This window comes from Lagopus leucura, unplaced genomic scaffold (genome assembly GCF_019238085.1).
Source record: "Lagopus leucura isolate 7727_CA_CO unplaced genomic scaffold, USGS_WTPT01 Super-Scaffold_100015, whole genome shotgun sequence".
Taxonomy (NCBI): Eukaryota; Metazoa; Chordata; class Aves; order Galliformes; family Phasianidae; genus Lagopus; species Lagopus leucura.
In genome coordinates, this window is record NW_024962269.1 from 190,065 (window position 1) to 203,832 (window position 13,768).

General features: G+C 46.8%; 1 long non-coding RNA gene across 2 annotated transcripts in view; it reads right to left on the reverse strand.

Moving 5' to 3' along the window:
• Positions 1-13,768, reverse strand: part of LOC122182520 — a 111,392-nt gene that overhangs the window by 54,859 nt on the left and 42,765 nt on the right. For both annotated transcript variants that reach the window (XR_006179843.1, XR_006179842.1), the window contains 4 exons: positions 12,077-12,268; positions 3,004-3,148; positions 1,005-1,151; positions 101-212 (listed from right to left, as the gene is read on the reverse strand). This is a non-coding gene — a long non-coding RNA (uncharacterized LOC122182520). The remainder of the gene's footprint in view (positions 1-100; positions 213-1,004; positions 1,152-3,003; positions 3,149-12,076; positions 12,269-13,768) is intronic.

Genomic DNA, 13,768 nt, shown 5'->3' on the forward strand with positions numbered 1-13,768 from the left:
CAGCACAGCTTTGTCTGGTACTGCACCGGGATGAGCTTTGATCACAGGAAACACAAACTGAGGCTTGAGCCAATGGACTCCCTTAAAAGGTTGAGCTCACCTTGCTCTCCATGGGATCCAGACAGCATCTTCTTTCCATCAGCACGGGCTGCTGCCCATTGCAGTCTGGGTGCCCCAGTGCATGGTTTGTTGAAGGAAGGACATCGCAGAAGCTGAGAACAAAGCAGAGCTATTGACATCTTCCCATTTCACAGCCAGAAAGTTTCCTCCCTACCACATAAGAGAAGCACAGAGTGCTGCTACGCTATGATTTTACTGTGGTTATTTATCAAGCAATTCCCCAAGACCTCCACTCCTTTTCTAGTAAGTGCCTTCTGGGATTTCACCTTCCCAATCAGTACTGAGACCTTTCTCATCCTTCAGAAAAGTTTGTGGTCTAAGCAAATCAGATCTTTTGGTTTTGTGCACACTGGAGATTTTACAGGTGCTTCTACTTACAGAGAGTCTTCCCCAGTGGTTTCCTCAAGCAGCAGACCAAATGTATAAACACTTTACAAAATAATGAACATCATGAACCTCAGAACTACAAATCTCTAAAGCAACTCTCAGTTAGAAAGAACAAAACCTCAACAAAAACAGAATCCAGTTGTGCCTCAAGTTTCCTCTGCCAGAAGTCACTCTTCAGAATAAAGCTGGTGTCCTCTCATACTGGCCCGCTATAAAGACTGATTTTCTTCTTTTTGCAAGGCATGCAATGAACTTCAGGTTTTCCCCACTGATCTTTTGTTTTAAAACCACATGTGCAAATACATACCAATAAACATTTACACAGAAATAGCAGTGTGGTTTTTTTTTTTTTTCCCTCTGGTTTTGTCTTGCATGGTTTATTTCCTGTGTGTGTCCTCCACTTCTTCCAAAGGTTACTGAAAAGTGTTGGGAATCTGACTCACGTTTCTACAAGCTCTGGGTAACATGCTGGGAAACAAAGCCAATTTTCTCCCTACCTTCTCTAAAACATCTGATGAGCCAGTGCGTGGGACAAACAAGGATGATCCAAGTCTTTCTCCACTGCACCGCTGGGGAAACGCTCTGCTTGTGCTGACCAAAGAGGGAGATACCACAAGAGATTCATCCAATTTCCAACGTCTGCACTGCAAGCAGTAGATTGTAATCAGTCAGAAAATAAGGACAGCCATAAGGTAGGACACAGTACTTCAAACAGCGTGGGACTTCAAGCATCAGACTGTCTGAACAACTGCTGTCCCACATTCTTTTTTGACTGAGACATTCTCTGGCCAACCTGATCTACGCTGCACAGACAACTGCTTCATCCCTCCCTGTTTTGAGGACCTTTCTGCCCTCCCGTGGCATTGTCTCAATAACTAAATACTGACTCCAGGACCTTCTCCCCACTCCTGCAGGTCCCTTCACCAGGTATGTTTCCATAAATCCTCCAGTAGGCCAAGCCATGGTTTATATATGCTTTCTGTGGAGCAGTGAGAGAGCGTGACAGCTGTCACTTAAAACAAGAAAGCCTTGAATCCAGTGATAGGCTGCCTATATCCAGGGGCTGGGGGAGAAAGACTCGGGATAAATTTGAGGTAGAGTGGAGCAATCTGGAGAATCCGGAGTCCAGCTCTGTGTCACCTGGTGTACACACACGTCTGGAGCCTGCATATTGTGGCTTCAGTGTGTATACTCAAATAAAAACCAGGAATATAGTCTGGCTAAAGAACCCCTAGGTCATTTCAAACAATCAAGTGAAGTAAAACAATGGGCTAAGCATAGGGCACTGCACATAGCCACCTGAGCCCAAAGCTCCCTCCCTCCCTGTCTGTGATGGTGGCATTGCATAAACCTGAGCCTCTTGCTGTCTGCAGTCACTGTGCTGTGCTCACCCTTGCTTTGCATTCTGCATCTCCCTCCTGAGTTTTCCCACCAGCTTAATAGAGTGTGCACTGGAGAAAGTTCCCCCCGGCCCCTACCCTCATGCATACCCAATCAGGTCTTCTGATTATGCAAATTAAATACAGTAACATCACCCCCTTGCACCTCTACCCCGCCCTATTCCAGCACAAAAAGGAGAAAAAAGTAACAAACCCTCCATTCATAACCAGAAACATTAATTATATGTAATGATGGGCAGTCAACTCCCCGAAGCGTCTGCATAATTACTAATGCTAATGGATTCAGAGTGCCTCTCTCCTCCTCATGGAGGAAATTTAATTGGAAAACGCATAAAAGCGGGAGGAGGGTGCTCTGAGCAGCCTGAAGTGGCACAGGCAAAGCAGAGGAGCTCTCTGGAAATGAAGGATGGAACCTGGTCACTCCCTGTCGGCTCACGTGGCCAACCTACTGCTTCCTCCTCACCTGGTCCAGCATCACTACTGTTTCTGGAGACAGGCACTGGAGGGATCAAGGGACAGGAGTGAAGAGCGTTCCAGTTAGCTGCTTGAACCCCAGGGGGATTATAAAATCAGACTTAATGAAATCAGGAAATGCTCAACTAGATGCCTCAAAGACAGCAAGTAATGTATGCTCCTTTCCTTGGCAGTCAGACTCCTTGGGGCCTCTCACCCCACACATTTCCAACAGCTGTCTCTCCATTCCCTGTCTGCAGGTAGCTGCTCAGCTGCTCTAAGGCAGACTTCCCTTCTTTCCCTCCACCTCTGCCAGTTACGTTGCCACCAGGCTCCGCTCCCCTTCCCCAATAGAAACGGCCTCAAAGCAAACAGGGCTGGTTGCAGCACCACAGCAAGGATCTCACATGTCCTCTGTAGCCTTGGGTGAATGTCTTCTCTTCTGTCAACCTAATGCTGGCTAAAGGAGGTGGCGGACCTCCATCTGATCCAGGCCCCCTCCCACTGCCCCAGGTCAGCATTTCTCTATGGTCAACATTTTCTAACATTTTCTAAGGGGTCAACAAGAGGCTGCCTGTGAGTTTTATCTTCACTTCTTTCACCTATTCCCCCTTTTTGCTCCCCATCCCTCTAGAGCTTTTACCCAGTCTGGGCGCGCATCCTGCAGACAGCACTTGTGAGGTCAGCGATGCTCCTTCCACCCCTCTGCCTGAGGCCCAGGTTCCTGAATTGAGATAAGTTTCATCCTGCACTGAGAGCAGCTGGTGAGGCAGCAGATGGCTGGGAATCTGTAAAAAAAAAAAAAAAAAAAAAAAGAGAAAAAACTGGGGCTGTGACAGCAGCATTTTTATTGTTCACTCATTCCCACTGCTGCCAGACTCTGAATGCATATCAAACAGGGTACATGCCCTTGCAAACACTACCAGCAGACAACTGTGCAAAGTGGTGACAAAGCCACGCCAAGCTCCCCAGCCAAGCTCACCTCGTGCCCAGAGAGCACCTTGGCACCACTAAGAGACTCCTGTAGTGCAGTGCAGGGAGAAGTGGCCCCTCCAGCCTGCCCTTCCCCTCCAGCCTGCCCCTCTGCATCTGCCAGCAGCAGCCCAGCATCCAGTGGGACTGGACACTGCTCTTTTTCAAACTGTGCCTATAAAGCACACCTTCGGCAGAGCATAAATAATAAATAACAGCAATAATATGGTCCCCTGAGCAAAGCAACATTCCATCAGCAAGAAAATCATCCTGTCTTTCCTTCTTAACATTCCAGTAGGTGCCCACTGCAGCCCCCTGCTCCGGGAGGGGTTTGCACATCTGCTTTTCATTGCAACCAGTGGAGAATTCAGGGGAGGTCTCAGCTGTGCAACCTCCTACTGTTGTGAGAAGAGTTTGGTTCACTTTTCATACTTGTGGGTGGGAGGGAGCAGAGCCAGGCACAATATCGCTGTGGCGATGAATCGTGCCCTTCCTGACTCCTGACTTGCAGAAGCAGCAGCTGCTCTGGGCCTGGGCCTCCATTTTAAATGCTGCCAACAGCACAGAAATCCAACTGACATGCTTCAGAAACAGTGCCTTAGGCAAGGCCGGGTGGAAAAGGTTTCAAACATCCTTGTCCACTTCTGCCTGTTCACCAGGGACCTCCTGCAGGAGCCGCAGAGATCAGGGGATGCTGCATGTTTGCAGCACCTCCACAACACAGCCGAGCAAAGCCCACGGGAGCTGAAGTACCAGTACATGCCTGGGCATTTCTTACTCACGTTTGTTGGAGTGACTGATTCCACCTCAGAGCATTGTTTGAGCTGTTTGACTTTGTAATAAGCAATTCTGAATTTTACCAGTAGTCCCTGTTTGCTGTGGACTCCAAAAACCAGGGTGTAAACCACTTCCTGTGGGGGATTTCTAAAGTTCTTTGCCTACCGTTGGATTTGTTTGGTGCTAATGATGGCACATATGGGCGTATAGAAGCTTTGCCTGCATCACAAGCACTTTGAAATCAGCCCTGGTGCACGTTTGATCCATTTTCCAATGCTGCAGAAGCACACACAGTACTAGGCATACTTTCACTCCCTCCAACTAATTCCAAAGCAGCGGGTAGCTCAGCATCCCTGCTTCTTGAAAATGGCCTTTTTTCATTCGTTTATAACTACAGTAAAGAGAAGGTTGAATCAAAGTAAATACGGGAAAAAAAAGTGGGGGGTTAGTCAAGAGTTCAAACTGAACAAATCTGAACTTGTAATAAAAAATTACCCACGCGTGTCTAATGAGAAAGGGAGAAACATTTTCTTGATCTTGTGCTAATCCCACAGCAGCCCACAGGCTGGAGAGGAAAGCAATGAGGGCAGTTTGGTGTGACTTCACCCCAGAGCTCTGTTCTTGCTTTCTAGCCCCATTGCCCTGCAGCTCCTCCGAGCTCACCTGGGCTGGGTGTGGGGGAGAGAGGAGCTGGAAGGTTTCCTTCAGAGAAAGCAAGTGCTCTCTCTCCAGGCCTGCAGTGAGGTGACAGCTTGAGAATGGAGGATATCACTGAGTGAGAGCTGGAGGACTGGAAGTGACTGAGAAAGGCACTTCAGATACCCACTTCCCTGAGGCAGGCTGTAGCAACTCCGGGCAGCTGTGGAAAGACTGCTTCACCTCCCCAGACTGACTTCTTATTCGAGGTGGAGTGCTGATAAGTGATTTCAAGCAGCAGCACTTCACACTTCTGCAGCATCTTCAAGAGCAATGGACCCTAAGAGTCTTTAGAAATTTTAGATGGAAAGGGTCTCAACTGCTGCTAGGATCCAAAAGACAAGCGGACAGGCTACAGCCACTTGTACAAGAGAAGCTCACCTAGAATATTGGATTTTCTGAGCCTGCTGATCTCTGCAGATGACGCCTCCCTATACTCATCGTGGCCTAGTTTCTGACTATGCAAGTCCCAGCGTCTGCAGGTTGCAGACCCACCGACCAGGATGACATCTGAAATCAAAACCAACACCAGCAGCTATTTCCTTGTGTTCTCCTGCTCTGGTAAGAACCCCAGTGTCAGTGGCAGCTTCTTAGCAATAGCTCAAGGTGCAGGAGACAATGCGGGAGATTCCGTATTTTGCAAGATGGCTGGATACGATTTTGCATTGAAGGGAGCTGTAATTGTAAGCAAACTCACAACAGGGTGTGCAGAAAATGTTTCTCGGTGGGACCTGACAGTCTGCCATGAGCAAGGCAGCATGCAAACAGGCACTGGAGGACCGCTACAGAACGGCTTCGAAGAACATTTCTGAAAATGGTTATTGGATGGAAATGCAGAAAGTAACAAAGTGGCTCCTGTGAAACCGCAGCGGCACAGAACAGCGCTGCTCAGAGTTGTCTGCACAGATCTCTTGAATCAGTGGCAAATTAAATAACGCTGCTTCTACGAGATTAACCCATAGCTAAAACGCTGCATCTTCATCAGGCAAAATCTTTGCTTATTGACAAAAATATATTAACTTCTTTTTCAGTACAGGAAACAAAGACGTTCTGGAGAAGGACAATTTTATTTGTTGTCTCCGATGCTACAAATTTTGGAAATATCAAAATATTCAATAATCATTTTCAGCTACAACGTTGAAAAGGAAACAGCCCGTCGTCTTCTTCATTACTTGGAAAGCAGCACTGAAAATTTCATTTGGAGTATTTTCAAAAGTTAAAGATTTACTGTAATGAAATTATTTAAACATTGGCAAAGTGTCTCCACTTGTAATTGGTAATGTTTATAAGCATTTGTATGGGGAGTTATATTCCCCCAGGCTGATGGAACACAAGAATAACTCATATGGCAAGTATGCTTCTGGATGCACCGTCCCTTCATCAAGAAGGCTGCATTCCTGAGCTTTAAACCTTTTGGCCTAATCTTTCCAGCATTCCCACAGAGCATTTCTATAGACTACGTCTGAAAAGATTTTTCTTCATGTTCATAGAATTGTGGTGTGGGTTTGGCACAGGAAAAGAGGATGGGGTCATTCTGCAGCAATTTTTAAGCTCTTTCAGGAAAATCAGCACTAGGAGGCACTTTGAGAACTCCACGCCACTTATGGGCCTGCCACAGCGTGCTAAAAGCTTTTTAATGGCACGGCTTTAAAATTAAAACAATGGCAAAAGACATTAATTGAAAGGTAAGTTACAAAGGGGAGCTAAAGACAAATTATTTGGCCATAAATGCAACTTTAAACTAAGAAAACATTGTGTCCAGAAAAAAAAAAAAATAAAAAATGAAAAGGAATTGTATTCAGCAGTATGCATTAGCTCTCAAATGTCTCCATTCACATCGCAATTAACTAAACTGCCTTAATCCAATCCAGCCGCTGGAAAAAAACAACACTGTTGACTTCTCAGGAAACCATGACAATTACTCAAAGGCTACAATTTGTCAAAAAGCCGTGTGGAGCTGGACCCTGACTGCAGCATGAACTGAGAGACTCAATAATGGGCACATTGAGTGCAGAATTCAGCAGTCCTACAGTCAAAACTGGCCAAAGCTGTTAAAATTCTGAGTCTCAATCCTTCTACCCTGTGGCACACATCACCTTCCTTCCTTCCTTTCACAGACATAGGAATAATATTTTCCTTGAGAAACAGACTGCAGAAATACCAACTCTGAGTTTCAAGTTAAAGTCAATTTCAATTATACATGCAAAGTGTTTTATGAAATTATTCTAAAAAACACAGACACATTGGAATGCATTGAAACAGCTAATAATTATTACAGTTTAGACATAAATTGACTCTTAGGGAAATGGAATTTTGTATTTGCAAGCAACGGAAGAGCAGACTGGAAATGCTAAGGAAAAGAGCAGTTCTTTAAAATGGCCTCTAAAGCAATCAGCTAATGAGGTGGTTGTGCTAATTCTCGAAGATCAGTACCTTGATTCCAGGAAATGATGATGGAAACTAATGTAAGGCATTCCTGCAGCCAAACACAAAGGTAGGGGACCACTCCACAGCACAGGTTGTCCCTGCACAAGAGAAGCCATTTCCTTGCCCTCAGGTGTGGCAGAGACGCAGCCCATGCAACCTCCCTGACCTTGCAAAAGGGTCTTAGAGGAAGGATCTTCACCTTTCTCCAGTCCTCCAAGGGTCATTCTGACAGAAGGGAGCTCTGTAGGATAGTTACTTCTCCTGGTGGATACTACATCACAGTCTTTTTCTTATTATTTTAAATGTGTATTTTGTAACAACACTTTAAAATGTTTGCTTTTGTACAGCTTGAGGTTCTTAGCTTACCTGCTTCTGAGCATCAAGACCCACACAGCTAGGCACAGCCATCGTGGGACTGCACTCTTCATCAACCCAACAGCAGCTTGACCACCATCTCTTGAATGTGCAAGTTTTACCCTGCAGTCACCAGCCCTGGAGGTGTTCAAGAAATGTGCAGATGTGGAACTGAGGGACGTGGCTGGGGGCACGGTGGGGACAGCTGGAGAGTTGGACTAGATGATCCTTAGTGGTCTCTTCCAACCTTAATGATTGCATGATTCTGTTCCGGCAGCACAGTCAAGGAATAGTGAACACTTCCATAAGAACACCAACAGTTCCTGCCACCTTGTTGAGAGCTCTGTCCTTGAACTGCACCGAGACGTGCATCCCAGGTGAGCACGCATCTTGTGCACGTGTAGCTGCTGGTGCCACTCATGCATTTGCTTCAGCTCCTGAAGCTCCTCACAGATGTGCTTCAAACAGGAGGGCACATGCAAATCCAGTATGCGGCCCAGAACTGCCCCCAGACCCATGTGTGCACAGGCAGCCTCCTCAAAATGCCCTCCTCAGCCAGGAACCTGGGTTAGATGCTTGAATAAAACATAGAAGATCTGTATTCCAGTCATGATTTCACCACAGACTCTGTGTGTGACCTTCGGCAGGTCATTTAAGCGCTCTGTAAAAATAAGACTGATAACACTTCCACTATCTGCCTTGCCTATTTAGACCTTAAGCTCCTCAGGCAGAGGCTGCCTCGTACATGCATCGAGTCTGCAGCAGTTGGGGCCCCTAATAACTACTGTGATGAAGGTAATTATTAACAGGAACAATGCGAGCAGCACTGGCAGGGATAGAGTTGCTCTGTCTCCAAAAACACTGCAAAAGGAAAATAATAGAGAGCAGAAAGTTGTGGTCGAGCAGAACAGGGATATTATCAAACGTAAAAAATATTTTTGAGCTCTGTGATCAAACTGGAAGGCAGGCTTAGGGCCGGAACGAAAGGAATCACATTATGACCTGCTTGCACAGCCTGACAGCACAGCCTCGTGCGGAATGCACCAAGGCTTTTCCTTTCCATTATGCTTAGGTGCTGCAGTGGCAGCTCATTTTTCCTCCTTTTCATAAATGAAAATGTAAATGACCAGCAGTGAGGAAAGTCAAACTCTTGCAGGGGGGCTGCTCCCATGTTTTAGCAGGGCGCTAGGCATTGTGATTTGTCTGTTTGCCTGTTCTCGTTATCTTTTAATGTTAAAGACTTATGGAGACCGTATTAAAAAAACCTGGTGTAGAATGACTATTTTAATAGAGCTGAAATGCACCTCTGAGAATAGTTTTGCTTTGCTTCTGCCTACGAGCTGAGAAAGACGCTGTAACGCCAATGCTGAGGTTTGCTGAAAAAATCTTTCCTGTTCCTGGTTCTCTGTTTCTTCTCCCATCTTTTGGCCTTTTGAACAACAGCACAAAGAGACCTAGGGGCCATGGTCACAGGGTCCCAAGCAGCAGCACTTACCAGCTATAAATGACCATGTAATACAGCTGCTCCAGCTCATTTCAGGCTGCTTCTCCAGTGAGCTCTGCCTGTGGGCTCAGAAGCTGCTTAAAGGGTACAGCCCCAGTACAGGCACTGGGAGCCTGACAGTGATTAGGTATGCTCTGCTTAAAAGGGAGGTGCAGGGAGGAGGGAGAAGCACGGCTGTATTTTTATACCCTTCCTTATTGAGTTCAAAATGGAACCTGAGACCTTTGGGCAGGATTTTGCTTTGCTGATTTCATTTTGGCTCCTGCTTGTTGGTGTGGTTTTGTTGCTTGTTGGTGGTGGTTTTTCTTCGTTTTGTTTCTTCTATTAGAAATTCAGTTCTTGTCTCGCCTGCTTTCTCCTGGAAAATTCTGTGGATGGATGGTGAACTAATAGGTTTAGGATATCAGAGGAGCCAATAGATTGAAAGAGTTCTGCAAATCACAAATAAACCTTTTTATCTAAAAAGAGGCATTTGCTGAAAGGGTACCACAAAGATGAATTCTAACCTAACAAATGTTCAGGCCAGCCTTTGCATAGCACGAGGTGCCGAATGCTTAGAAAATTTGCTTCACAGCCCACCTCAAAATGCTGAGACAAGTGCAAAACCCATACACACACTTACATGCACACACAGAATGGTTTTTACAAGAAGCAAGCAGCTTTCCTGTGAATTCCTCTGTTCTTTATACTGGTTTTGGACAGACAGCACCTGATTCCACCACTGCATCGCTGGCTAAGAGCAGCTGATAACCAGCCTCTTAGGTACTGAAGCCAGAAATGATGACTGAGATCACTTACACCACATTCACCTTTTTATACACAGACACACATGTATGTATGTTGCTTATGCCACAACTCCTTTCCGTTGTCACCACACTGCTACAGCAGTGCTGGCAATGGGACTTCATTACCACTTGTGTCCTTCAGCCCCTAAACCTTGTATAATATAAATAAGTATGAAAGAGTAAATCATTTCTACCTGATTCTGAAGGCTCAGGCAAACCTGCCACCTTCAAGTTTCCTGAGCAGCCATTTCCATGTGCAGAGCATGCAGATGAGGGAAGCTGCTTCCTTTCAAAGCCTAAAACCTGATCAGCTCTAAGGGAAAGTAAAAATACCACCAGCCCAGAAGTGGCCCAGTCGCCAGCTGTGTGACAGAATTGATCCGTCTCACATTTCTTCCTGCCTTCTTCATAAAGATCTTTCTGCAGACCAGCTCCTGCCCAGAACCGAGATGAACACCTGCAGGTTGGAATTCCTTCTGAGCTTCACAGAGGTGACAGTGCTCTTTCAGTGCCTTTCTGGGCTCTGTGATTGAGGAATGCTGTACCCCAATGGTACTCAGGCACAAGCATCTGTACAGAAAATTCATTAAGTCAATTGTAAAACTGAAACTCAATATCATGAAAATCTGTGCAGGCCTAAAGTTGAGAACGATCCCCAACGCTCTCCTGAATCAGGGCCAGGATAAGCAAAGAGCAGAGGAAAGGGAATTATTTCAGCTTTGTTCCCTTCTGGATGCTCCATATGCTACAGCCAGCTGTTCTGGGTTTGTTCATACTCACTACAGCGGGCACGCGTGACAGAATCTTACCTCCCTTCAGTGTGACTCAATCATATCGGGTCTCAAATGGTTTGCCCAAACCTCTGATGCAGTTTGTGTTCCCCCTCCCCGACTATATTTTCCCTAGTCTAAGTCTAATGGCTTTAACGACACACATCCTGAGAAGAAGAGGAAGGGTAGGTGGCTGTTCTCTCAGTCCATTCAGAGTATCTTCCCTTCCCTACTGCTCATCTGCCATCTTGTAATCATCTCAGCAAGCAGAGGGAATATGGCTCACTAAAAGGACATGCAAAACTGTTTTGAGGGTCGATGCCACAGCCAAGGGTCCCCTAAAGAAAAAACATTTTCCTTTTAGGACACGGCAGCAAAGCCCACCAGGCTATGCTGGCTCCATCAGCTCCTCTGCTCACATCACACAAACTGCACGTGCAGTGCTGGAGCTGCTGGAAGGCAGCTGCCAGAAACCACAGCAGCTTCACCTCTCCCCATGTCCTGAAAGGGCGTAAGGCAGGGTTCCTGCAGCACATCCTTGGGTTTAGAGACTCAGTGATCACAGAGCCTGACGAGCTGTACTGCCACCCAGTCAGCTCTGGCCCCACCACCCACACGAGGTCCCTGTCCCCTTTGAGTCTCCTGGCTGCCAGCTCCCTGTTCCCCTGGGAACAGAGCCCTGAGCACGGTGATAATTCAGCATAAGCTGTTCACAGAGAGCATTGCACAGCACAGGGCTAAATCCACAACTCCTGGTTCAGGAGGATCTTTGGCACACAAGAGGCAGCAGCCTGCACATCCCAGAATCAGACCTCATTTATTCTCTGTGCCCCCCCAAGCTGCTGGGCAAAGTCTTTGGGATTTAGCATTATCATGCTTAACAAAAGTTGCAGCGATGCTTGCCCACAGCAGGTCTGAAATGTTACGACAAGAAGATTTGGCTGCTCTCCTGCTGCTGTCCCTAACCATCACATCTCCCAAAGACCCGCAGCCTTCTCTGAGCTTTTCTTTTCTTATTACTTTCACCCATTCAAACAGCAGAAATCCTTCTCCATCATTTTTTTCCAGCAGATCTCTTTTCCACTGGCTCAGAGTGGCTCCTCCCACCGTTCCCCCACATGTTGTCTCTCAGCTTTAATCAAACTCACTTCCATGTCTCCTATTTGATTAGCAAAGTGCTGTCTGGCCCTCGGCCACCCTCCGAGCTGGCACGAGCAGGTGCAGCTCTGACAAAATGGCATCAGTCTGTGTGCACCCTGAATTGGACTCGTCTCTCTGACAGAGGCTGCTTGCTCCCAACTATTTCCGAAAGTACAGTCTCATGGCTTGCACATGTGACCAACACAGGAGAAATGGAGTCAGCTCTTGCCTCTCTAATGCACTCCTAGAATCACCCGATGCATAAGACACCTCATCCTACATTTCTCCTACCTCTTTGACACTTAAATGTAGTCCTTTCAGTTTGGATGTCAGCACTGTAGGTCAGAGAAAGCAATGAGCCTGCTGAGTGCTGCTGTGCTATCAGAACCTGTATTGACTTTTCTCGCTGCTACCAAAGTGCTCTGCTGTTCAGGTGCTCTCTTGGCTGTTGTCCCATTGCAAGGCTCTCCCGTTCAGAGTTCCCTTCAGCAAAGAAAAAAAAAAAAAGAAAGCATTAAACATGGTGACAGAGCCTGTCAAACATACAACCAGTGTCTGGCCTTCCTGCACTGATGCTGCTGTAGCACCACACAGGTGGTGAAGGCTACCTGCACCTGGTGTAGAGAGCATCTATGATCACACTTGCACGTAACTTCAGCCCTATGTGAAGGTGAAAAAGAAATCAGCTCTCTTTCTTAGCCTTACTTTTCCCGGGCCCTTTGCAGAAATGTCCATCTGCAGATCCAACCTCAGCACACTCTCCAAGTCCTGGAGCACGGGCAGGTGCAAACTGGAGCCTTTTTATAAAGAAAGATTTGTGCCAGGAGTATTGAAAACGTTTCTAAGCTACAGGCAATATTGTGCTGACACACACTTCCACTGAGACCCAGTTTTCCAATGCATCAATGGAATCTGCCCAGTGACCCCCAGCTCTTTGATTTAATGGGTTTGCTTTAAGAGTGAAACCTTGTGATTTAGACACCAGCGAGACGAGAGCAGTGGAACTCTTTGCTTCAGGGTGCTGGATGCTATCAATTCTCCTAAGCCAAAGAAGTGACTGCACAAATTCAAGGAAGGAAACTCCAAAGCTATGGAATATAATGAAATTATTCTTGGCTAAGGAAGTGAAAAACCTCTGGAGGTGGAGAGCGCACACGAAGGAGGTGCCACAACATGCTTGCCTCGCATCTGCCTTCTTCCTTAGGCACCCACCATTTGTCACTGAGGGAGAAAGAATACTTGGCCAGGTATACACTTGATCTCACACAGCACAGCTGCTCTTACACAGCTAACTCAAACAAGGCACAAATTCACCTGCATCTCTAAACCACTCACACTACTGCCTGCTGCATCTGCCAGCCATCGCACCGCACCAGGAGCTGCAGCCAAGAGCCACGGGGTCACAGTGAATCATTTGACTCTTAGCACATATCAAAAAGGGCTCCTATCTAGGCATGGAGTCCTTCATTCACCTCCATTTCCTTAAACACCCAAGAGAGTACAGGAGGACAGCCACCCCAAACTCCTTTATGAACCAGTGAGAGAGGGCCTGGCCAGAAGGTGGTTGGCCATAAAAGAGCCCCAGCTCTTGTTTTCCCCCAGTGCGGTCACTGTGTGCTGATCGACCATGACCCCATCACCAGCACACACAGCTCTGCTCACAGCTTATTTGTATTCCTCAGCGTGGACAGGATCAACCCAAACTTCAGCATGTGCACATGCAGAGAACAATCTGCACCTCATCGCTCAGCACAAGATGAATGCACTTCCAGAGCCTAAGTCTTGCCTGGAAAACATATGGAAGAATCAGAAGACGGTGTCTCTGTGAGCACTGTGAGAACATGTGTTCTATCACTTTCCTGTGTCCCCTGTCACTGTGGATACATCCTCTCAGAGCAGCTCCTGCATTCGTCCACAGATGACCGGAGTCTCACTGCAATGGCAGAGAGAAGCGTGCAGGAGGAGGCCTCCTAAGGTCACAGT